The 25,751-nt window shown below is 43.2% G+C and overlaps 1 long non-coding RNA gene across 6 annotated transcripts in view; it reads left to right on the forward strand.

The window, feature by feature from the left end:
* The window catches only part of LOC135301816 (uncharacterized), a 134,172-nt gene that overhangs the window by 27,131 nt on the left and 81,290 nt on the right, over nucleotides 1–25,751 (forward strand). The gene's annotated exons all lie outside the window — the stretch shown is intronic.

The following is a 25,751-nucleotide window of genomic DNA, read 5'->3' on the forward strand; positions in this document are numbered from 1 at the left end:
GTTTTCCCCTGCTTTTGCAACATCTCGGAGGTCACTTTTGGCATGTTTGGGTCCTTTGCACTGCACCTCATTTCCTCCCCGACCATTGCCTTGTAGTCCCAATTTTCTGGACTTTGTGGTTTTTTTCAGGCGCATTTCATTTGATCCTATCTCCTTTCCAGAGCGCTTGTAAGTCTTTCTTTTCTGGGTCGCAAGAATTCGTTCCCCTTCCCGAAAGGAAATTTCATTTCCTTTCGGGAAGGGGAACGAAATCTTGCGGTTTCAATGGGAAGGAAGTAAGCAATCTTCGGTCCATATCCCAGCAGCTTCGGGCATCCCATGCCTTTTCATGGCTTTGACTTTGGCGATGAATTTTTTTTTTTTTTTTTGGCATCCTTTCCATATCACTCTTATCCTAACCTCAGCGTTCTGTCTTCCTCCTTGATTTTTTCCCCTGCTTTTGCAACATCTCTGAGGTTACTTTTGGCTTGTTTTGGCACTTTGCAATGCACCTCACGTAATCCTGGTCCTTTTTCTTGCAGTCACACCATTTCCCAATTTTTTATTTTTATTTTTATTTTTTCAGTATCCGTGCCATGGCACTCATATCTATCCATCAAAGTCCTGTCCTCCTCCTTGATGTTTTCCCCTGCTTTTGCAACATCTCGGAGGTCACTTTTGGCATGTTTGGGTCCTTTGCACTGCACCTCATTTCCTCCCCGACAATTTTCTTGTAGTCCCAAAATGTCCCAGTTTTCTGGATTTTGTGTTTTTCTCAGGCACATTTCATTTGATCCTATCTCCTTTCCAGAGCGCTTGTAAGTCTTTCTTTTCTGGGTCGCAAGATTTCGTTTCCCTTCCCGAAAGGAAATTTCATTTCCTTTCGGGAAGGGAAACGAAATCTTGCGGTTTCAATGGGAAGGAAGTAAGCAATCTTCGGTCCATATCCCAGCAGCTTCGGGCATCCCATGCCTTTTCATGGCTTTGACTTTGGCGATGAATTTTTTTATTTTTTTTTGGTATCCTTTCCATATCACTCCTATCCTCCCGTCAGCGTTCTGTCTTCCTCCTTGATTTTTTCCCCTGCTTTTGCAACATCTCTGAGGTTACTTTTGGCTTGTTTTGGCACTTTGCAATGCACCTCACGTAATCCTGGTCCTTTTTCTTGCAGTCACTCCATTTCCCAATTTTTTATTTTTATTTTTTCGATATCCGTGCCATGGCACTCATATCTATCCATCAAAGCCGTGTCCTCCTCCTTGATGTTTTCCCCTGCTTTTGCAACATCTCGGAGGTCACTTTTGGCATGTTTGGGTCCTTTGCACTGCACCTCATTTCCTCCCCGACCATTTTCTTGTAGTCCCAATTTTCTGGACTTTGTGGTTTTTTTCAGGCGCATTTCATTTGATCCTAACTCCTTTCCAGAGCGCTTGTAAGTCTTTCTTTTCTGGGTCGCAAGATTTCGTTTCCCTTCCCGAAAGGAAATGAAATTTCCTTTCGGGAAGGGAAACGAAATCTTGCGGTTTCAATGGGAAGGAAGTAAGCAATCTTCGGTCCATATCCCAGCAGCTTCGGGCATCCCATGCCTTTTCATGGCTTTGACTTTGGCGATGAATTTTTTTTTTTTTTTTGGCATCCTTTCCATATCACTCTTATCCTAACCTCAGCGTTCTGTCTTCCTCCTTGATTTTTTCCCTTGCTTTTGCAACATCTCTGAGGTTACTTTTGGCTTGTTTTGGCACTTTGCAATGCACCTCATGTAATCCTGGTCCTTTTTCTTGCAGTCACACCATTTCCCAATTTTTTATTTTTATTTTTATTTTTTCAGTATCCGTGCCATGGCACTCATATCTATCCATCAAAGTCCTGTCCTCCTCCTTGATGTTTTCCCCTGCTTTTGCAACATCTCGGAGGTCACTTTTGGCATGTTTGGGTCCTTTGCACTGCACCTCATTTCCTCCCCGACCATTTTCTTGTAGTCCCAAAATGTCCCAGTTTTCTGGATTTTGTGTTTTTCTCAGGCACATTTCATTTGATCCTATCTCCTTTCCAGAGCGCTTGTAAGTCTTTCTTTTCTGGGTCGCAAGATTTCGTTTCCCTTCCCGAAAGGAAATTTCATTTCCTTTCGGGAAGGGAAACGAAATCTTGCGGTTTCAATGGGAAGGAAGTAAGCAATCTTCGGTCCATATCCCAGCAGCTTCGGGCATCCCATGCCTTTTCATGGCTTTGACTTTGGCGATGAATTTTTTTATTTTTTTTTGGTATCCTTTCCATATCACTCCTATCCTCCCGTCAGCGTTCTGTCTTCCTCCTTGATTTTTTCCCCTGCTTTTGCAACATCTCTGAGGTTACTTTTGGCTTGTTTTGGCACTTTGCAATGCACCTCACGTAATCCTGGTCCTTTTTCTTGCAGTCACTCCATTTCCCAATTTTTTATTTTTATTTTTTCGATATCCGTGCCATGGCACTCATATCTATCCATCAAAGCCGTGTCCTCCTCCTTGATGTTTTCCCCTGCTTTTGCAACATCTCGGAGGTCACTTTTGGCATGTTTGGGTCCTTTGCACTGCACCTCATTTCCTCCCCGACCATTTTCTTGTAGTCCCAATTTTCTGGACTTTGTGGTTTTTTTCAGGCGCATTTCATTTGATCCTATCTCCTTTCCAGAGCGCTTGTAAGTCTTTCTTTTCTGGGTCGCAAGATTTCGTTTCCCTTCCCGAAAGGAAATGAAATTTCCTTTCGGGAAGGGAAACGAAATCTTGCGGTTTCAATGGGAAGGAAGTAAGCAATCTTCGGTCCATATCCCAGCAGCTTCGGGCATCCCATGCCTTTTCATGGCTTTGACTTTGGCGATGAATTTTTTTTTTTTTTTTTGGCATCCTTGCCATATCACTCTTATCCTAACCTCAGCGTTCTGTCTTCCTCCTTGATTTTTTCCCCTGCTTTTGCAACATCTCTGAGGTTACTTTTGGCTTGTTTTGGCACTTTGCAATGCACCTCACGTAATCCTGGTCCTTTTTCTTGCAGTCACTCCATTTCCCAATTTTTTTTTTATATTTTTTCGCAAACCGTGCCATGGCACTCATATCTATCCATCAAAGCCGTGTCCTCCTCCTTGATGTTTTCCCCTGCTTTTGCAACATCTCGGAGGTCACTTTTGGCATGTTTGGGTCCTTTGCACTGCACCTCATTTCCTCCCCGACCATTACCTTGTAGTCCCAAAATATCCCAGTTTTCTGGATTTTGTGTTTTATTCAGGCGCATTTCATTTGATCCTATCTCCTTTCCAGAGCGCTTGTAAGTCTTTCTTTTCTGGGTCGCAAGATTTCGTTCCCCTTCCCGAAAGGAAATGAAATTTCCTTTCGGGAAGGGAAACGAAATCTTGCGGTTTCAATGGGAAGGAAGTATGCTATCTTCGGTCCATATCCCAGCAGCTTCGGGCATCCCATGCCTTTTCATGGCTTTGACTTTGGCGATGAATTTTTTTTTTTTTTTTTGGCATCCTTTCCATATCACTCTTATCCTAACCTCACCGTTCTGTCTTCCTCCTTGATTTTTTCCCCTGCTTTTGCAACATCTCTGAGGTTACTTTTGGCTTGTTTTGGCACTTTGCAATGCACCTCACGTAACCCTGGTCCTTTTTCTTGCAGTCACTCCATTTCCCAATTTTTTATTTTTATTTTTTCGGTATCCGTGCCATGGCACTCATATCTATCCATCAAAGTCCTGTCCTCCTCCTTGATGTTTTCCCCTGCTTTTGCAACATCTCGGAGGTCACTTTTGGCATGTTTGGGTCCTTTGCACTGCACCTCATTTCCTCCCCGACCATTACCTTGTAGTCCCAAAATGTCCCAGTTTTCTGGATTTTGTGCTTTTCTCAGGCACATTTCATTTGATCCTATCTCCTTTCCAGAGCGCTTGTAAGTCTTTCTTTTCTGGGTCGCAAGATTTCCTTTCCCTTCCCGAAAGGAAATTTCATTTCCTTTCGGGAAGGGAAACGAAATCTTGCGGTTTCAATGGGAAGGAAGTAAGCAATCTTTGGTCCATATCCCAGCAGCTTCGGGCATCCCATGCCTCTTTATGGCTTTGACTTTGGCGATGAATTTTTTTTTTTTTTTTTGCATCCTTCCCATATCACTCTTATCCTAACCTCAGCGTTCTGTCTTCCTCCTTGATTTTTTCCCCTGCTTTTGCAACATCTCTGAGGTTACTTTTGGCTTGTTTTGGCACTTTGCAATGCACCTCACGTAATCCTGGTCCTTTTTCTTGCAGTCACTCCATTTCCCAATTTTTTATTTTTATTTTTTCGCTATCCGTGCCATGGCACTCATATCTATCCATCAAAGCCGTGTCCTCCTCCTTGATGTTTTCCCCTGCTTTTGCAACATCTCGGAGGTCACTTTTGGCATGTTTGGGTCCTTTGCACTGCACCTCATTTCCTCCCCGACCATTTTCTTGTAGTCCCAATTTTCTGGACTTTGTGGTTTTTTTCAGGCGCATTTCATTTGATCCTATCTCCTTTCCAGAGCGCTTGTAAGTCTTTCTTTTCTGGGTCGCAAGATTTCGTTTCCCTTCCCGAAAGGAAATGAAATTTCCTTTCGGGAAGGGAAACGAAATCTTGCGGTTTCAATGGGAAGGAAGTAAGCAATCTTCGGTCCATATCCCAGCAGCTTCGGGCATCCCATGGCTTTTCATGGCTTTGACTTTGGCGATGAATTTTTTTTTTTTTTTTGGCATCCTTTCCATATCACTCTTATCCTAACCTCAGCGTTCTGTCTTCCTCCTTGATTTTTTCCCCTGCTTTTGCAACATCTCTGAGGTTACTTTTGGCTTGTTTTGGCACTTTGCAATGCACCTCATGTAATCCTGGTCCTTTTTCTTGCAGTCACACCATTTCCCAATTTTTTATTTTTATTTTTATTTTTTCAGTATCCGTGCCATGGCACTCATATCTATCCATCAAAGTCCTGTCCTCCTCCTTGATGTTTTCCCCTGCTTTTGCAACATCTCGGAGGTCACTTTTGGCATGTTTGGGTCCTTTGCACTGCACCTCATTTCCTCCCCGACCATTTTCTTGTAGTCCCAAAATGTCCCAGTTTTCTGGATTTTGTGTTTTTCTCAGGCACATTTCATTTGATCCTATCTCCTTTCCAGAGCGCTTGTAAGTCTTTCTTTTCTGGGTCGCAAGATTTCCTTTCCCTTCCCGAAAGGAAATTTCATTTCCTTTCGGGAAGGGAAATGAAATCTTGCGGTTTCAATGGGAAGGAAGTAAGCAATCTTCGGTCCATATCCCAGCAGCTTCGGGCATCCCATGCCTCTTTATGGCTTTGACTTTGGCAATGAATTTTTTTTTTTTTTTTGCATCCTTTCCATATCACTCTTATCCTAACCTCAGCGTTCTGTCTTCCTCCTTGATTTTTTCCCCTGCTTTTGCAACATCTCTGAGGTTACTTTTGGCTTGTTTTGGCACTTTGCAATGCACCTCACGTAATCCTGGTCCTTTTTCTTGCAGTCACTCCATTTCCCAATTTTTTATTTTTATTTTTTCGGTATCCGTGCCATGGCATTCATATCTATCCATCAAAGCCGTGTCCTCCTCCTTGATGTTTTCCCCTGCTATTGCAACATCTCGGAGGTCACTTTTGGCATGTTTGGGTCCTTTGCACTGCACCTCATTTCCTCCCCGACCATTGCCTTGTAGTCCCAAAATGTCCCAGTTTTCTGGATTTTGTGGTTTTTTTCAGGCGCATTTCATTTGATCCTATCTCCTTTCCAGAGCGCTTGTAAGTCTTTCTTTTCTGGGTCGCAAGATTTCGTTTCCCTTCCCGAAAGGAAATGAAATTTCCTTTCGGGAAGGGAAACGAAATCTTGCGGTTTCAATGGGAAGGAAGTAAGCAATCTTCGGTCCATATCCCAGCAGCTTCGGTCATCCCATGCCTTTTCATGGCTTTGACTTTGGCGATGAATTTTTTTTTTTTTTTTGCATCCTTTCCATATCACTCTTATCCTAACCTCAGCGTTCTGTCTTCCTCCTTGATTTTTTCCCCTGCTTTTGCAACATCTCTGAGGTTACTTTTGGCTTGTTTTGGCACTTTGCAATGCACCTCATGTAATCCTGGTCCTTTTTCTTGCAGTCACACCATTTCCCAATTTTTTATTTTTATTTTTATTTTTTCAGTATCCGTGCCATGGCACTCATATCTATCCATCAAAGTCCTGTCCTCCTCCTTGATGTTTTCCCCTGCTTTTGCAACATCTCGGAGGTCACTTTTGGCATGTTTGGGTCCTTTGCACTGCACCTCATTTCCTCCCCGACCATTGCCTTGTAGTCCCAATTTTCTGGACTTTGTGGTTTTTTTCAGGCGCATTTCATTTGATCCTATCTCCTTTCCAGAGCACTTGTAAGTCTTTCTTTTCTGGGTCGCAAGATTTCGTTTCCCTTCCCGAAAGGAAATGAAATTTCCTTTCCGGAAGGGAAACGAAATCTTGCGGTTTCAATGGGAAGGAAGTAAGCAATCTTCGGTCCATATCCCAGCAGCTTCGGGCATCCCATGCCTTTTCATGGCTTTGACTTTGGCGATGAATTTTTTTTTTTTTTTTTTTGGTATCCTTGCCATATCACTCCTATCCTCCCGTCAGCGTTCTGTCTTCCTCCTTGATTTTTTCCCCTGCTTTTGCAACATCTCTGAGGTTACTTTTGGCTTGTTTTGGCACTTTGCAATGCACCTCACGTAATCCTGGTCCTTTTTCTTGCAGTCACTCCATTTCCCAATTTTTTATTTTTATTTTTTCGCTATCCGTGCCATGGCACTCATATCTATCCATCAAAGTCCTGTCCTCCTCCTTGATGTTTTCCCCTGCTTTTGCAACATCTCGGAGGTCACTTTTGGCATGTTTGGGTCCTTTGCACTGCACCTCATTTCCTCCCCAACCATTTTCTTGTAGTCCCAATTTTCTGGACTTTGTGGTTTTTTTCAGGCGCATTTCATTTGATCCTATCTCCTTTCCAGAGCGCTTGTAAGTCTTTCTTTTCTGGGTCGCAAGATTTCGTTTCCCTTCCCGAAAGGAAATGAAATTTCCTTTCGGGAAGGGAAACGAAATCTTGCGGTTTCAATGGGAAGGAAGTAAGCAATCTTCGGTCCATATCCCAGCAGCTTCGGGCATCCCATGCCTTTTCATGGCTTTGACTTTGGCGATGAATTTTTTTATTTTTTTTTTGGTATCCTTTCCATATCACTCCTATCCTCCCGTCAGCGTTCTGTCTTCCTCCTTGATTTTTTCCCCGGCTTTTGCAACATCTCTGAGGTTACTTTTGGCTTGTTTTGGCACTTTGCAATGCACCTCACGTAACCCTGGTCCTTTTTCCTGCAGTCACTCCATTTCCCAATTTTTTATTTTTATTTCTTCGGTATCCGTGCCATGGCATTCATATCTATCCATCAAAGCCGTGTCCTCCTCCTTGATGTTTTCCCCTGCTTTTGCAACATCTCGGAGGTCACTTTTGGCATGTTTGGGTCCTTTGCACTGCACCTCATTTCCTCCCCGACCATTTTCTTGTAGTCCCAATTTTCTGGACTTTGTGGTTTTTTTCAGGCGCATTTCATTTGATCCTATCTCCTTTCCAGAGCGCTTGTAAGTCTTTCTTTTCTGGGTCGCAAGATTTCGTTTCCCTTCCCGAAAGGAAATGAAATTTCCTTTCGGGAAGGGAAACGAAATCTTGCGGTTTCAATGGGAAGGAAGTAAGCAATCTTCGGTCCATATCCCAGCAGCTTCGGGCATCCCATGCCTTTTCATGGCTTTGACTTTGGCAATGAATTTTTTTTTTTTTTTTGGCATCCTTTCCATATCACTCTTATCCTAACCTCAGCGTTCTGTCTTCCTCCTTGATTTTTTCCCCTGCTTTTGCAACATCTCTGAGGTTACTTTTGGCTTGTTTTGGCACTTTGCAATGCACCTCATGTAATCCTGGTCCTTTTTCTTGCAGTCACACCATTTCCCAATTTTTTATTTTTATTTTTATTTTTTCAGTATCCGTGCCATGGCACTCATATCTATCTATCAAAGTCCTGTCCTCCTCCTTGATGTTTTCCCCTGCTTTTGCAACATCTCGGAGGTCACTTTTGGCATGTTTGGGTCCTTTGCACTGCACCTCATTTCCTCCCCGACCATTTTCTTGTAGTCCCAAAATGTCCCAGTTTTCTGGATTTTGTGCTTTTCTCAGGCACATTTCATTTGATCCTATCTCCTTTCCAGAGCGCTTGTAAGTCTTTCTTTTCTGGGTCGCAAGATTTCGTTTCCCTTCCCGAAAGGAAATGAAATTTCCTTTCGGGAAGGGAAACGAAATCTTGCGGTTTCAATGGGAAGGAAGTAAGCAATCTTCGGTCCATATCCCAGCAGCTTCGGGCATCCCATGCCTTTTCATGGCTTTGACTTTGGCGATGAATTTTTTTATTTTTTTTTTGGTATCCTTTCCATATCACTCCTATCCTCCCGTCAGCGTTCTGTCTTCCTCCTTGATTTTTTCCCCGGCTTTTGCAACATCTCTGAGGTTACTTTTGGCTTGTTTTGGCACTTTGCAATGCACCTCACGTAACCCTGGTCCTTTTTCCTGCAGTCACTCCATTTCCCAATTTTTTATTTTTATTTTTTCGGTATCCGTGCCATGGCATTCATATCTATCCATCAAAGCCGTGTCCTCCTCCTTGATGTTTTCGCCTGCTTTTGCAACATCTCGGAGGTCACTTTTGGCATGTTTGGGTCCTTTGCACTGCACCTCATTTCCTCCCCGACCATTTTCTTGTAGTCCCAATTTTCTGGACTTTGTGGTTTTTTTCAGGCGCATTTCATTTGATCCTATCTCCTTTCCAGAGCGCTTGTAAGTCTTTCTTTTCTGGGTCGCAAGATTTCGTTTCCCTTCCCGAAAGGAAATGAAATTTCCTTTCGGGAAGGGAAACGAAATCTTGCGGTTTCAATGGGAAGGAAGTAAGCAATCTTCGGTCCATATCCCAGCAGCTTCGGGCATCCCATGCCTTTTCATGGCTTTGACTTTGGCGATGAATTTTTTTATTTTTTTTTTGGTATCCTTTCCATATCACTCTTATCCTAACCTCAGCGTTCTGTCTTCCTCCTTGATTTTTTCCCCTGCTTTTGCAACATCTCTGAGGTTACTTTTGGCTTGTTTTGGCACTTTGCAATGCACCTCACGTAATCCTGGTCCTTTTTCTTGCAGTCACACCATTTCCCAATTTTTTATTTTTATTTTTATTTTTTCAGTATCCGTGCCATGGCACTCATATCTATCCATCAAAGTCCTGTCCTCCTCCTTGATGTTTTCCCCTGCTATTGCAACATCTCGGAGGTCACTTTTGGCATGTTTGGGTCCTTTGCACTGCACCTCATTTCCTCCCCAACCATTTTCTTGTAGTCCCAAAATGTCCCAGTTTTCTGGATTTTGTGTTTTTCTCAGGCACATTTCATTTGATCCTATCTCCTTTCCAGAGCGCTTGTAAGTCTTTCTTTTCTGGGTCGCAAGATTTCCTTTCCCTTCCCGAAAGGAAATTTCATTTCCTTTCGGGAAGGGAAACGAAATCTTGCGGTTTCAATGGGAAGGAAGTAAGCAATCTTTGGTCCATATCCCAGCAGCTTCGGGCATCCCATGCCTCTTTATGGCTTTGACTTTGGCGATGAATTTTTTTTTTTTTTTTGGTATCCTTGCCATATCACTCCTATCCTCCCGTCAGCGTTCTGTCTTCCTCCTTGATTTTTTCCCCTGCTTTTGCAACATCTCTGAGGTTTCTTTTGGCTTGTTTTGGCACTTTGCAATGCACCTCACGTAATCCTGGTCCTTTTTCTTGCAGTCACTCCATTTCCCAATTTTTTATTTTTATTTTTTCGGTATCCGTGCCATGGCATTCATATCTATCCATCAAAGCCGTGTCCTCCTCCTTGATGTTTTCCCCTGCTTTTGCAACATCTCGGAGGTCACTTTTGGCATGTTTGGGTCCTTTGCACTGCACCTCATTTCCTCCCCGACCATTGCCTTGTAGTCCCAAAATGTCCCAGTTTTCTGGATTTTGTGGTTTTCTCAGGCACATTTCATTTGATCCTATCTCCTTTCCAGAGCGCTTGTAAGTCTTTCTTTTCTGGGTTGCAAGATTTCGTTTCCCTTCCCGAAAGGAAATGAAATTTCCTTTTGGGAAGGGAAACGAAATCTTGCGGTTTCAATGGGAAGGAAGTAAGCAATCTTCGGTCCATATCCCAGCAGCTTCGGGCATCCCATGCCTTTTCATGGCTTTGACTTTGGCGATGAATTTTTTTTTTTTTTTTTTGGTATCCTTGCCATATCACTCCTATCCTCCCGTCAGCGTTCTGTCTTCCTCCTTGATTTTTTCCCCTGCTTTTGCAACATCTCTGAGGTTACTTTTGGCTTGTTTTGGCACTTTGCAATGCACCTCACGTAATCCTGGTCCTTTTTCTTGCAGTCACTCCATTTCCTAATTTTTTATTTTTATTTTTTCGCTATCCGTGCCATGGCACTCATATCTATCCATCAAAGTCCTGTCCTCCTCCTTGATGTTTTCCCCTGCTTTTGCAACATCTCGGAGGTCACTTTTGGCATGTTTGGGTCCTTTGCACTGCACCTCATTTCCTCCCCGACCATTGCCTTGTAGTCCCAAAACGTCCCAGTTTTCTGGATTTTGTGGTTTTCTCAGGCACATTTCATTTGATCCTATCTCCTTTCCAGAGCGCTTGTAAGTCTTTCTTTTCTGGGTCGCAAGATTTCGTTTCCCTTCCCGAAAGGAAATGAAATTTCCTTTCGGGAAGGGAAACGAAATCTTGCGGTTTCAATGGGAAGGAAGTAAGCAATCTTCGGTCCATATCCCAGCAGCTTCGGGCATCCCATGCCTTTTCATGGCTTTGACTTTGGCGATGAATTTTTTTATTTTTTTTTTGGTATCCTTTCCATATCACTCCGATCCTCCCGTCAGCGTTCTGTCTTCCTCCTTGATTTTTTCCCCTGCTTTTGCAACATCTCTGAGGTTACTTTTGGCTTGTTTTGGCACTTTGCAATGCACCTCACGTAACCCTGGTCCTTTTTCCTGCAGTCACTCCATTTCCCAATTTTTTATTTTTATTTTTTCGGTATCCGTGCCATGGCATTCATATCTATCCATCAAAGCCGTGTCCTCCTCCTTGATGTTTTCCCCTGCTTTTGCAACATCTCGGAGGTCACTTTTGGCATGTTTGGGTCCTTTGCACTGCACCTCATTTCCTCCCCGACCATTTTCTTGTAGTCCCAATTTTCTGGACTTTGTGGTTTTTTTCAGGCGCATTTCATTTGATCCTATCTCCTTTCCAGAGCGCTTGTAAGTCTTTCTTTTCTGGGTCGCAAGATTTCGTTTCCCTTCCTGAAAGGAAATGAAATTTCCTTTCGGGAAGGGAAACGAAATCTTGCGGTTTCAATGGGAAGGAAGTAAGCAATCTTCGGTCCATATCCCAGCAGCTTCGGGCATCCCATGGCTTTTCATGGCTTTGACTTTGGCGATGAATTTTTTTTTTTTTTTTGGCATCCTTTCCATATCACTCTTATCCTAACCTCAGCGTTCTGTCTTCCTCCTTGATTTTTTCCCCTGCTTTTGCAACATCTCTGAGGTTACTTTTGGCTTGTTTTGGCACTTTGCAATGCACCTCATGTAATCCTGGTCCTTTTTCTTGCAGTCACACCATTTCCCAATTTTTTATTTTTATTTTTATTTTTTCAGTATCCGTGCCATGGCACTCATATCTATCCATCAAAGTCCTGTCCTCCTCCTTGATGTTTTCCCCTGCTTTTGCAACATCTCGGAGGTCACTTTTGGCATGTTTGGGTCCTTTGCACTGCACCTCATTTCCTCCCCGACCATTTTCTTGTAGTCCCAAAATGTCCCAGTTTTCTGGATTTTGTGCTTTTCTCAGGCACATTTCATTTGATCCTATCTCCTTTCCAGAGCGCTTGTAAGTCTTTCTTTTCTGGGTCGCAAGATTTCCTTTCCCTTCCCGAAAGGAAATTTCATTTCCTTTCGGGAAGGGAAACGAAATCTTGCGGTTTCAATGGGAAGGAAGTAAGCAATCTTTGGTCCATATCCCAGCAGCTTCGGGCATCCCATGCCTCTTTATGGCTTTGACTTTGGCGATGAATTTTTTTTTTTTTTTTTGCATCCTTCCCATATCACTCTTATCCTAACCTCAGCGTTCTGTCTTCCTCCTTGATTTTTTCCCCTGCTTTTGCAACATCTCTGAGGTTACTTTTGGCTTGTTTTGGCACTTTGCAATGCACCTCACGTAATCCTGGTCCTTTTTCTTGCAGTCACTCCATTTCCCAATTTTTTATTTTTATTTTTTCGCTATCCGTGCCATGGCACTCATATCTATCCATCAAAGCCGTGTCCTCCTCCTTGATGTTTTCCCCTGCTTTTGCAACATCTCGGAGGTCACTTTTGGCATGTTTGGGTCCTTTGCACTGCACCTCATTTCCTCCCCGACCATTTTCTTGTAGTCCCAATTTTCTGGACTTTGTGGTTTTTTTCAGGCGCATTTCATTTGATCCTATCTCCTTTCCAGAGCGCTTGTAAGTCTTTCTTTTCTGGGTCGCAAGATTTCGTTTCCCTTCCCGAAAGGAAATTTCATTTCCTTTCGGGAAGGGAAACGAAATCTTGCAGTTTCAATGGGAAGGAAGTAAGCAATCTTCGGTCCATATCCCAGCAGCTTCGGGCATCCCATGGCTTTTCATGGCTTTGACTTTGGCGATGAATTTTTTTTTTTTTTTTGGCATCCTTTCCATATCACTCTTATCCTAACCTCAGCGTTCTGTCTTCCTCCTTGATTTTTTCCCCTGCTTTTGCAACATCTCTGAGGTTACTTTTGGCTTGTTTTGGCACTTTGCAATGCACCTCATGTAATCCTGGTCCTTTTTCTTGCAGTCACACCATTTCCCAATTTTTTATTTTTATTTTTATTTTTTCAGTATCCGTGCCATGGCACTCATATCTATCCATCAAAGTCCTGTCCTCCTCCTTGATGTTTTCCCCTGCTTTTGCAACATCTCGGAGGTCACTTTTGGCATGTTTGGGTCCTTTGCACTGCACCTCATTTCCTCCCCGACCATTTTCTTGTAGTCCCAAAATGTCCCAGTTTTCTGGATTTTGTGTTTTTCTCAGGCACATTTCATTTGATCCTATCTCCTTTCCAGAGCGCTTGTAAGTCTTTCTTTTCTGGGTCGCAAGATTTCCTTTCCCTTCCCGAAAGGAAATTTCATTTCCTTTCGGGAAGGGAAACGAAATCTTGCGGTTTCAATGGGAAGGAAGTAAGCAATCTTCGGTCCATATCCCAGCAGCTTCGGGCATCCCATGCCTCTTTATGGCTTTGACTTTGGCAATGAATTTTTTTTTTTTTTTTTGCATCCTTTCCATATCACTCTTATCCTAACCTCAGCGTTCTGTCTTCCTCCTTGATTTTTTCCCCTGCTTTTGCAACATCTCTGAGGTTACTTTTGGCTTGTTTTGGCACTTTGCAATGCACCTCACGTAATCCTGGTCCTTTTTCTTGCAGTCACTCCATTTCCCAATTTTTTATTTTTATTTTTTCGGTATCCGTGCCATGGCATTCATATCTATCCATCAAAGCCGTGTCCTCCTCCTTGATGTTTTCCCCTGCTATTGCAACATCTCGGAGGTCACTTTTGGCATGTTTGGGTCCTTTGCACTGCACCTCATTTCCTCCCCGACCATTGCCTTGTAGTCCCAAAATGTCCCAGTTTTCTGGATTTTGTGGTTTTTTTCAGGCGCATTTCATTTGATCCTATCTCCTTTCCAGAGCGCTTGTAAGTCTTTCTTTTCTGGGTCGCAAGATTTCGTTTCCCTTCCCGAAAGGAAATGAAATTTCCTTTCGGGAAGGGAAACGAAATCTTGCGGTTTCAATGGGAAGGAAGTAAGCAATCTTCGGTCCATATCCCAGCAGCTTCGGTCATCCCATGCCTTTTCATGTCTTTGACTTTGGCGATGAATTTTTTTTTTTTTTTTGCATCCTTTCCATATCACTCTTATCCTAACCTCAGCGTTCTGTCTTCCTCCTTGATTTTTTCCCCTGCTTTTGCAACATCTCTGAGGTTACTTTTGGCTTGTTTTGGCACTTTGCAATGCACCTCATGTAATCCTGGTCCTTTTTCTTGCAGTCACACCATTTCCCAATTTTTTATTTTTATTTTTATTTTTTCAGTATCCGTGCCATGGCACTCATATCTATCCATCAAAGTCCTGTCCTCCTCCTTGATGTTTTCCCCTGCTTTTGCAACATCTCGGAGGTCACTTTTGGCATGTTTGGGTCCTTTGCACTGCACCTCATTTCCTCCCCGACCATTGCCTTGTAGTCCCAATTTTCTGGACTTTGTGGTTTTTTTCAGGCGCATTTCATTTGATCCTATCTCCTTTCCAGAGCACTTGTAAGTCTTTCTTTTCTGGGTCGCAAGATTTCGTTTCCCTTCCCGAAAGGAAATGAAATTTCCTTTCGGGAAGGGAAACGAAATCTTGCGGTTTCAATGGGAAGGAAGTAAGCAATCTTCGGTCCATATCCCAGCAGCTTCGGGCATCCCATGCCTTTTCATGGCTTTGACTTTGGCGATGAATTTTTTTTTTTTTTTTTGGTATCCTTGCCATATCACTCCTATCCTCCCGTCAGCGTTCTGTCTTCCTCCTTGATTTTTTCCCCTGCTTTTGCAACATCTCTGAGGTTACTTTTGGCTTGTTTTGGCACTTTGCAATGCACCTCACGTAATCCTGGTCCTTTTTCTTGCAGTCACTCCATTTCCCAATTTTTTATTTTTATTTTTTCGCTATCCGTGCCATGGCACTCATATCTATCCATCAAAGTCCTGTCCTCCTCCTTGATGTTTTCCCCTGCTTTTGCAACATCTCGGAGGTCACTTTTGGCATGTTTGGGTCCTTTGCACTGCACCTCATTTCCTCCCCGACCATTTTCTTGTAGTCCCAATTTTCTGGACTTTGTGGTTTTTTTCAGGCGCATTTCATTTGATCCTATCTCCTTTCCAGAGCGCTTGTAAGTCTTTCTTTTCTGGGTCGCAAGATTTCGTTTCCCTTCCCGAAAGGAAATGAAATTTCCTTTCGGGAAGGGAAACGAAATCTTGCGGTTTCAATGGGAAGGAAGTAAGCAATCTTCGGTCCATATCCCAGCAGCTTCGGGCATCCCATGCCTTTTCATGGCTTTGACTTTGGCGATGAATTTTTTTTTTTTTTTTTTGGTATCCTTTCCATATCACTCCTATCCTCCCGTCAGCGTTCTGTCTTCCTCCTTGATTTTTTCCCCGGCTTTTGCAACATCTCTGAGGTTACTTTTGGCTTGTTTTGGCACTTTGCAATGCACCTCACGTAACCCTGGTCCTTTTTCCTGCAGTCACTCCATTTCCCAATTTTTTATTTTTATTTCTTCGGTATCCGTGCCATGGCATTCATATCTATCCATCAAAGCCGTGTCCTCCTCCTTGATGTTTTCCCCTGCTTTTGCAACATCTCGGAGGTCACTTTTGGCATGTTTGGGTCCTTTGCACTGCACCTCATTTCCTCCCCGACCATTTTCTTGTAGTCCCAATTTTCTGGACTTTGTGGTTTTTTTCAGGCGCATTTCATTTGATCCTATCTCCTTTCCAGAGCGCTTGTAAGTCTTTCTTTTCTGGGTCGCAAGATTTCGTTTCCCTTCCCGAAAGGAAATTTCATTTCCTTTCGGGAAGGGAAACGAAATCTTGCGGTTTCAATGGGAAGGAAGTAAGCAATCTTCGGTCCATATCCCAGCAGCTTCGGGCATCCCATGGCTTTTCATGGCTTTGACTTTGGCAATGAATTTTTTTTTTTTTTTTGGCATCCTTTCCATATCACTCTTATCCTAACCTCAGCGTTCTGTCTTCCTCCTTGATTTTTTCCCCTGCTTTTGCAACATCTCTGAGGTTACTTTTGGCTTGTTTTGGCACTTTGCAATGCACCTCATGTAATCCTGGTCCTTTTTCTTGCAGTCACACCATTTCCCAATTTTTTATTTTTATTTTTATTTTTTCAGTATCCGTGCCATGGCACTCATATCTATCTATCAAAGTCCTGTCCTCCTCCTTGATGTTTTCCCCTGCTTTTGCAACATCTCGGAGGTCACTTTTGGCATGTTTGGGTCCTTTGCACTGCACCTCATTTCCTCCCCGACCATTTTCTTGTAGTCCCAAAATGTCCCAGTTTTCTGGATTTTGTGCTTTTCTCAGGCACATTTCATTTGATCCTATCTCCTTTCCAGAGCGCTTGTAAGTCTTTCTTTTCTGGGTCGCAAGATTTCGTTTCCCTTCCCGAAAGGAAATGAAATTTCCTTTCGGGAAGGGAAACGAAATCTTGCGGTTTCAATGGGAAGGAAGTAAGCAATCTTCGGTCCATATCCCAGCAGCTTCGGGCATCCCATGCCTTTTCATGGCTTTGACTTTGGCGATGAATTTTTTTATTTTTTTTTTGGTATCCTTTCCATATCACTCCTATCCTCCCGTCAGCGTTCTGTCTTCCTCCTTGATTTTTTCCCCGGCTTTTGCAACATCTCTGAGGTTACTTTTGGCTTGTTTTGGCACTTTGCAATGCACCTCACGTAACCCTGGTCCTTTTTCCTGCAGTCACTCCATTTCCCAATTTTTTATTTTTATTTTTTCGGTATCCGTGCCATGGCATTCATATCTATCCATCAAAGCCGTGTCCTCCTCCTTGATGTTTTCCCCTGCTTTTGCAACATCTCGGAGGTCACTTTTGGCATGTTTGGGTCCTTTGCACTGCACCTCATTTCCTCCCCGACCATTTTCTTGTAGTCCCAATTTTCTGGACTTTGTGGTTTTTTTCAGGCGCATTTCATTTGATCCTATCTCCTTTCCAGAGCGCTTGTAAGTCTTTCTTTTCTGGGTCGCAAGATTTCCTTTCCCTTCCCGAAAGGAAATTTCATTTCCTTTCGGGAAGGGAAACGAAATCTTGCGGTTTCAATGGGAAGGAAGTAAGCAATCTTCGGTCCATATCCCAGCAGCTTCGGGCATCCCATGCCTTTTCATGGCTTTGACTTTGGCGATGAATTTTTTTTTTTTTTTTGCATCCTTTCCATATCACTCTTATCCTAACCTCAGCGTTCTGTCTTCCTCCTTGATTTTTCCCCTGCTTTTGCAACATCTCTGAGGTTACTTTTGGCTTGTTTTGGCACTTTGCAATGCACCTCATGTAATCCTGGTCCTTTTTCTTGCAGTCACACCATTTCCCAATTTTTTATTTTTATTTTTATTTTTTCAGTATCCGTGCCATGGCACTCATATCTATCCATCAAAGTCCTGTCCTCCTCCTTGATGTTTTCCCCTGCTTTTGCAACATCTCGGAGGTCACTTTTGGCATGTTTGGGTCCTTTGCACTGCACCTCATTTCCTCCCCGACCATTACCTTGTAGTCCCAATTTTCTGGACTTTGTGGTTTTTTTCAGGCACATTTCATTTGATCCTATCTCCTTTCCAGAGCGCTTGTAAGTCTTTCTTTTCTGGGTCGCAAGATTTCGTTTCCCTTCCCGAAAGGAAATTTCATTTCCTTTCGGGAAGGGAAACGAAATCTTGCGGTTTCAATGGGAAGGAAGTAAGCAATCTTCGGTCCATATCCCAGCAGCTTCGGGCATCCCATGCCTTTTCATGGCTTTGACTTTGGCAATGAATTTTTTTTTTTTTTTTTGGTATCCTTGCCATATCTCTCCTATCCTCCCGTCAGCGTTCTGTCTTCCTCCTTGATTTTTTCCCCTGCTTTTGCAACATCTCTGAGGTTACTTTTGGCTTGTTTTGGCACTTTGCAATGCACCTCACGTAATCCTGGTCCTTTTTCTTGCAGTCACTCCATTTCCCAATTTTTTATTTTTATTTTTTCGCTATCCGTGCCATGGCACTCATATCTATCCATCAAAGTCCTGTCCTCCTCCTTGATGTTTTCCCCTGCTTTTGCAACATCTCGGAGGTCACTTTTGGCATGTTTGGGTCCTTTGCACTGCACCTCATTTCCTCCCCGACCATTACCTTGTAGTCCCAATTTTCTGGACTTTGTGGTTTTTTTCAGGCGCATTTCATTTGATCCTATCTCCTTTCCAGAGCGCTTGTAAGTCTTTCTTTTCTGGGTCGCAAGATTTCGTTTCCCTTCCCGAAAGGAAATTTCATTTCCTTTCCGGAAGGGAAACGAAATCTTGCGGTTTCAATGGGAAGGAAGTAAGCAATCTTCGGTCCATATCCCAGCAGCTTCGGGCATCCCATGCCTCTTGATGGCTTTGACTTTGGCGATGAATTTTTTTTTTTTTTTTTTTGGCATCCTTTCCATATCACTCTTATCCTAACCCCACCGTTCTGTCTTCCTCCTTGATTTTTTCCCCTGCTTTTGCAACATCTCTGAGGTTACTTTTGGCTTGTTTTGGCACTTTGCAATGCACCTCACGTAATCCTGGTCCTTTTTCTTGCAGTCACTCCATTTAGCAATTTTTTATTTTTATTTTTTCGGTATCCATGCCATGGCACTCATATCTATCCATCAAAGCCGTGTCCCCCTCCTTGATGTTTTCCCTTGCTTTTGCAACATCTCGGAGGTCACTTTTGGCATGTTTGGGTCCTTTCCACTGCACCTCATTTCCTCCCCGACCATTTTCTTGTAGTCCCAAAATGTCCCAGTTTTCTGGATTTTGTGTTTTTCTCAGGCACATTTCATTTGATCCTATTTCCTTTCCAGAGCGCTTGTAAGTCTTTCTTTTCTGGGTCGCAAGATTTCGTTTCCCTTCCCGAAAGGAAATTTCATTTCCTTTCTGGAAGGGAAACGAAATCTTGCGGTTTCAATGGGAAGGAAGTAAGCAATCTTCGGTCCATATCCCAGCAGCTTCGGGCATCCCATGCCTCTTGATGGCTTTGACTTTGGCGATGAATTTTTTTTTTTTTTTGGCATCCTTTCCATATCACTCTTATCCTAACCTCACCGTTCTGTCTTCCTCCTTGATTTTTTCCCCTGCTTTTGCAACATCTCTGAGGTTACTTTTGGCTTGTTTTGGCACTTTGCAATGCACCTCACGTAATCCTGGTCCTTTTTCTTGTAGTCACTCCATTTCCCAATTTTTTATTTTTATTTTTATTTTTTCAGTATCTGTGCCATGGCACTCATATCTATCCATCAAAGTCCTGTCCTCCTCCTTGATGTTTTCCCCTGCTTTTGCAACATCTCGGAGGTCACTTTTGGCATTTTTGGGTCCTTTGCACTGCACCTCATTTCCTCCCCGACCATTTTCTTGTAGTCCCAATTTTCTGGACTTTGTGGTTTTTTTCAGGCGCATTTCATTTGATCCTATCTCCTTTCCAGAGCGCTTGTAAGTCTTTCTTTTCTGGGTCGCAAGATTTCGTTTCCCTTCCCGAAAGGAAATTTCATTTCCTTTCGGGAAGGGAAACGAAATCTTGCGGTTTCAATGGGAAGGAAGTAAGCAATCTTCGGTCCATATCCCAGCAGCTTCGGGCATCCCATGCCTTTTCATGGCTTTGACTTTGGCGATGAATTTTTTTTTTTTTTTTGGTATCCTTTCCATATCACTCCTATCCTCCCGTCAGCGTTCTGTCTTCCTCCTTGATTTTTTCCCCTGCTTTTGCAACATCTCTGAGGTTACTTTTGGCTTGTTTTGGCACTTTGCAATGCACCTCACGTAATCCTGGTCCTTTTTCTTGCAGTCACTCCATTTCCCAATTTTTTATTTTTATTTTTTCGCTATCCGTGCCATGGCACTCATATCTATCCATCAAAGTCCTGTCCTCCTCCTTGATGTTTTCCCCTGCTTTTGCAACATCTCGGAGGTCACTTTTGGCATGTTTGGGTCCTTTCCACTGCACCTCATTTCCTCCCCGACCATTTTCTTGTAGTCCCAATTTTCTGGACTTTGTGGTTTTTTTCAGGCGCATTTCATTTGATCCTATCTCCTTTCCAGAGCGCTTGTAAGTCTTTCTTTTCTGGGTCGCAAGATTTCGTTTCCCTTCCCGTAAGGAAATGAAATTTCCTTTCGGGAAGGGAAACGAAATCTTGCGGTTTCAATGGGAAGGAAGTAAGCAATCTTCGGTCCATATCCCAGCAGCTTCGGGCATCCCATGCCTCTTGATGGCTTTGGCTTTGGCGATGAATTTTTTTTTTTTTTTTTTTTGGCATCCTTTCCATATCACTCTTATCCTAACCTCACCGTTCTGTCTTCCTCCTTGATTTTTCCCCTGCTTTTGCAACATCTCTGAGGTTACTTTTGGCTTGTTTTGGCACTTTGCAATGCACCTCACGTAATCCTGGTCCTTTTTCTTGCAGTCACTCCATTTCCCAATTTTTTATTTTTATTTTTTCGGTATCCATGCCATGGCACTCATATCTATCTATCAAAGTCCTGTCCTCCTCCTTGATGTTTTCCCCTGCTTTTGCAACATCTCGGAGGTCACTTTTGGCATGTTTGGGTCCTTTGCACTGCACCTCATTTCCTCCCCGACCATTTTCTTGTAGTCCCAAAATGTCCCAGTTTTCTGGATTTTGTGCTTTTCTCAGGCACATTTCATTTGATCCTATCTCCTTTCCAGAGCGCTTGTAAGTCTTTCTTTTCTGGGTCGCAAGATTTCGTTTCCCTTCCCGAAAGGAAATGAAATTTCCTTTCGGGAAGGGAAACGAAATCTTGCGGTTTCAATGGGAAGGAAGTAAGCAATCTTCGGTCCATATCCCAGCAGCTTCGGGCATCCCATGCCTTTTCATGGCTTTGACTTTGGCGATGAATTTTTTTATTTTTTTTTTGGTATCCTTTCCATATCACTCCTATCCTCCCGTCAGCGTTCTGTCTTCCTCCTTGATTTTTTCCCCGGCTTTTGCAACATCTCTGAGGTTACTTTTGGCTTGTTTTGGCACTTTGCAATGCACCTCACGTAACCCTGGTCCTTTTTCCTGCAGTCACTCCATTTCCCAATTTTTTATTTTTATTTTTTCGGTATCCGTGCCATGGCATTCATATCTATCCATCAAAGCCGTGTCCTCCTCCTTGATGTTTTCCCCTGCTTTTGCAACATCTCGGAGGTCACTTTTGGCATGTTTGGGTCCTTTGCACTGCACCTCATTTCCTCCCCGACCATTTTCTTGTAGTCCCAATTTTCTGGACTTTGTGGTTTTTTTCAGGCGCATTTCATTTGATCCTATCTCCTTTCCAGAGCGCTTGTAAGTCTTTCTTTTCTGGGTCGCAAGATTTCCTTTCCCTTCCCGAAAGGAAATTTCATTTCCTTTCGGGAAGGGAAACGAAATCTTGCGGTTTCAATGGGAAGGAAGTAAGCAATCTTCGGTCCATATCCCAGCAGCTTCGGTCATCCCATGCCTTTTCATGGCTTTGACTTTGGCGATGAATTTTTTTTTTTTTTTTGCATCCTTTCCATATCACTCTTATCCTAACCTCAGCGTTCTGTCTTCCTCCTTGATTTTTCCCCTGCTTTTGCAACATCTCTGAGGTTACTTTTGGCTTGTTTTGGCACTTTGCAATGCACCTCATGTAATCCTGGTCCTTTTTCTTGCAGTCACACCATTTCCCAATTTTTTATTTTTATTTTTATTTTTTCAGTATCCGTGCCATGGCACTCATATCTATCCATCAAAGTCCTGTCCTCCTCCTTGATGTTTTCCCCTGCTTTTGCAACATCTCGGAGGTCACTTTTGGCATGTTTGGGTCCTTTGCACTGCACCTCATTTCCTCCCCGACCATTGCCTTGTAGTCCCAATTTTCTGGACTTTGTGGTTTTTTTCAGGCGCATTTCATTTGATCCTATCTCCTTTCCAGAGCACTTGTAAGTCTTTCTTTTCTGGGTCGCAAGATTTCGTTTCCCTTCCCGAAAGGAAATTTCATTTCCTTTCCGGAAGGGAAACGAAATCTTGCGGTTTCAATGGGAAGGAAGTAAGCAATCTTCGGTCCATATCCCAGCAGCTTCGGGCATCCCATGCCTTTTCATGGCTTTGACTTTGGCGATGAATTTTTTTTTTTTTTTTTGGTATCCTTGCCATATCACTCCTATCCTCCCGTCAGCGTTCTGTCTTCCTCCTTGATTTTTTCCCCTGCTTTTGCAACATCTCTGAGGTTACTTTTGGCTTGTTTTGGCACTTTGCAATGCACCTCACGTAATCCTGGTCCTTTTTCTTGCAGTCACTCCATTTCCCAAATTTTTATTTTTATTTTTTCGCTATCTGTGCCATGGTACTCATATCTATCCATCAAAGTCCTGTCCTCCTCCTTGATGTTTTCCCCTGCTTTTGCAACATCTCGGAGGTCACTTTTGGCATGTTTGGGTCCTTTGCACTGCACCTCATTTCCTCCCCGACCATTACCTTGTAGTCCCAATTTTCTGGACTTTGTGGTTTTTTTCAGGCGCATTTCATTTGATCCTATCTCCTTTCCAGAGCGCTTGTAAGTCTTTCTTTTCTGGGTCGCAAGATTTCGTTTCCCTTCCCGAAAGGAAATTTCATTTCCTTTCGGGAAGGGAAACGAAATCTTGCGGTTTCAATGGGAAGGAAGTAAGCAATCTTCGGTCCATATCCCAGCAGCTTCGGGCATCCCATGCCTTTTCATGGCTTTGACTTTGGCAATGAATTTTTTTTTTTTTTTTTGGTATCCTTGCCATATCTCTCCTATCCTCCCGTCAGCGTTCTGTCTTCCTCCTTGATTTTTTCCCCTGCTTTTGCAACATCTCTGAGGTTACTTTTGGCTTGTTTTGGCACTTTGCAATGCACCTCACGTAATCCTGGTCCTTTTTCTTGCAGTCACTCCATTTCCCAATTTTTTATTTTTATTTTTTCGCTATCCGTGCCATGGCACTCATATCTATCCATCAAAGTCCTGTCCTCCTCCTTGATGTTTTCCCCTGCTTTTGCAACATCTCGGAGGTCACTTTTGGCATGTTTGGGTCCTTTCCACTGCACCTCATTTCCTCCCCGACCATTACCTTGTAGTCCCAATTTTCTGGACTTTGTGGTTTTTTTCAGGTGCATTTCATTTGATCCTATCTCCTTTCCAGAGCGCTTGTAAGTCTTTCTTTTCTGGGTCGCAAGATTTCGTTTCCCTTCCCGAAAGGAAATGAAATTTCCTTTCGGGAAGGGAAACGAAATCTTGCGGTTTCAATGGGAAGGAAGTAAGCAATCTTCGGTCCATATCCCAGCAGCTTCGGGCATCCCATGCCTTTTCATGGCTTTGACTTTGGCGATGAATTTTTTTTTTTTTTTGGCATCCTTTCCATATCACTCTTATCCTAACCTCACCGTTCTGTCTTCCTCCTTGATTTTTTCCCCTGCTTTTGCAACATCTCTGAGGTTACTTTTGGCTTGTTTTGGCACTTTGCAATGCACCTCACGTAATCCTGGTCCTTTTTCCTGCAGTCACTCCATTTCCCAATTTTTTATTTTTTTTTTTTCGGTATCCGTGCCATGGCACTCATATCTATCCATCAAAGTCCTGTCCTCCTCCTTGATGTTTTCCCCTGCTTTTGCAACATCTCGGAGGTCACTTTTGGCATGTTTGGGTCCTTTGCACTGCACCTCATTTCCTCCCCGACCATTACCTTGTAGTCCCAATTTTCTGGACTTTGTGGTTTTTTTCAGGCGCATTTCATTTGATCCTATCTCCTTTCTAGAGCGCTTGTAAGTCTTTCTTTTCTGGGTCGCAAGATTTCGTTTCCCTTCCCGAAAGGAAATTTCATTTCCTTTCCGGAAGGGAAACGAAATCTTGCGGTTTCAATGGGAAGGAAGTAAGCAATCTTCGGTCCATATCCCAGCAGCTTCGGGCATCCCATGCCTCTTGATGGCTTTGACTTTGGCGATGAATTTTTTTTTTTTTTTTTTTGGCATCCTTTCCATATCACTCTTATCCTAACCCCACCGTTCTGTCTTCCTCCTTGATTTTTTCCCCTGCTTTTGCAACATCTCTGAGGTTACTTTTGGCTTGTTTTGGCACTTTGCAATGCACCTCACGTAATCCTGGTCCTTTTTCTTGCAGTCACTCCATTTAGCAATTTTTTATTTTTATTTTTTCGGTATCCATGCCATGGCACTCATATCTATCCATCAAAGCCGTGTCCCCCTCCTTGATGTTTTCCCTTGCTTTTGCAACATCTCGGAGGTCACTTTTGGCATGTTTGGGTCCTTTCCACTGCACCTCATTTCCTCCCCGACCATTTTCTTGTAGTCCCAAAATGTCCCAGTTTTCTGGATTTTGTGTTTTTCTCAGGCACATTTCATTTGATCCTATTTCCTTTCCAGAGCGCTTGTAAGTCTTTCTTTTCTGGGTCGCAAGATTTCGTTTCCCTTCCCGAAAGGAAATTTCATTTCCTTTCTGGAAGGGAAACGAAATCTTGCGGTTTCAATGGGAAGGAAGTAAGCAATCTTCGGTCCATATCCCAGCAGCTTCGGGTATCCCATGCCTCTTGATGGCTTTGACTTTGGCGATGAATTTTTTTTTTTTTGGCATCCTTTCCATATCACTCTTATCCTAACCTCAGCGTTCTGTCTTCCTCCTTGATTTTTTCCCCTGCTTTTGCAACATCTCTGAGGTTACTTTTGGCTTGTTTTGGCACTTTGCAATGCACCTCACGTAATCCTGGTCCTTTTTCTTGCAGTCACTCCATTTCCCAATTTTTTATTTTTATTTTTTCGCTATCCGTGCCATGGCACTCATATCTATCCATCAAAGTCCTGTCCTCCTCCTTGATGTTTTCCCCTGCTTTTGCAACATCTCGGAGGTCACTTTTGGCATGTTTGGGTCCTTTCCACTGCACCTCATTTCCTCCCCGACCATTACCTTGTAGTCCCAATTTTCTGGACTTTGTGGTTTTTTTCAGGCGCATTTCATTTGATCCTATCTCCTTTCCAGAGCGCTTGTAAGTCTTTCTTTTCTGGGTCGCAAGATTTCGTTTCCCTTCCCGAAAGGAAATTTCATTTCCTTTCGGGAAGGGAAACGAAATCTTGCGGTTTCAATGGGAAGGAAGTAAGCAATCTTCGGTCCATATCCCAGCAGCTTCGGGTATCCCATGCCTCTTGATGGCTTTGACTTTGGCGATGAATTTTTTTTTTTTTGGCATCCTTTCCATATCACTCTTATCCTAACCTCACCGTTCTGTCTTCCTCCTTGATTTTTTCCCCTGCTTTTGCAACATCTCTGAGGTTACTTTTGGCTTGTTTTGGCACTTTGCAATGCACCTCACGTAATCCTGGTCCTTTTTCTTGCAGTCACTCCATTTCCCAATTTTTTATTTTTATTTTTTCAGTATCCGTGCCATGGCACTCATATCTATCCATCAAAGTCCTGTCCTCCTCCTTGATGTTTTCCCCTGCTTTTGCAACATCTCGGAGGTCACTTTCGGCATGTTTGGGTCCTTTGCACTGCACCCCATTTCCTCCCCGACCATTACCTTGTAGTCCCAATTTTCTGGATTTTATGGTTTTTCCAGGCGCATTTCCTTTGATCCTAACTCCTTTCCAGAGCGCTTGTAAGTCTTTCTTTTCTGGGTCGCAAGATTTCGTTTCCCTTCCCGAAAGGAAATGAAATTTCCTTTCGGGAAGGGAAACGAAATCTTGAGGTTTCAATGGGAAGGAAGTAAGCAATCTTCGGTCCATATCCCAGCAGCTTCGGGCATCCCATGCCTTTTCATGGCTTTGACTTTGGCGATGAATTTTTTTTTTTTT

The sequence above is a fragment of the Passer domesticus genome, chromosome 5 (assembly GCF_036417665.1).
Source record: "Passer domesticus isolate bPasDom1 chromosome 5, bPasDom1.hap1, whole genome shotgun sequence".
Lineage (NCBI taxonomy): Eukaryota > Metazoa > Chordata > Aves > Passeriformes > Passeridae > Passer > Passer domesticus.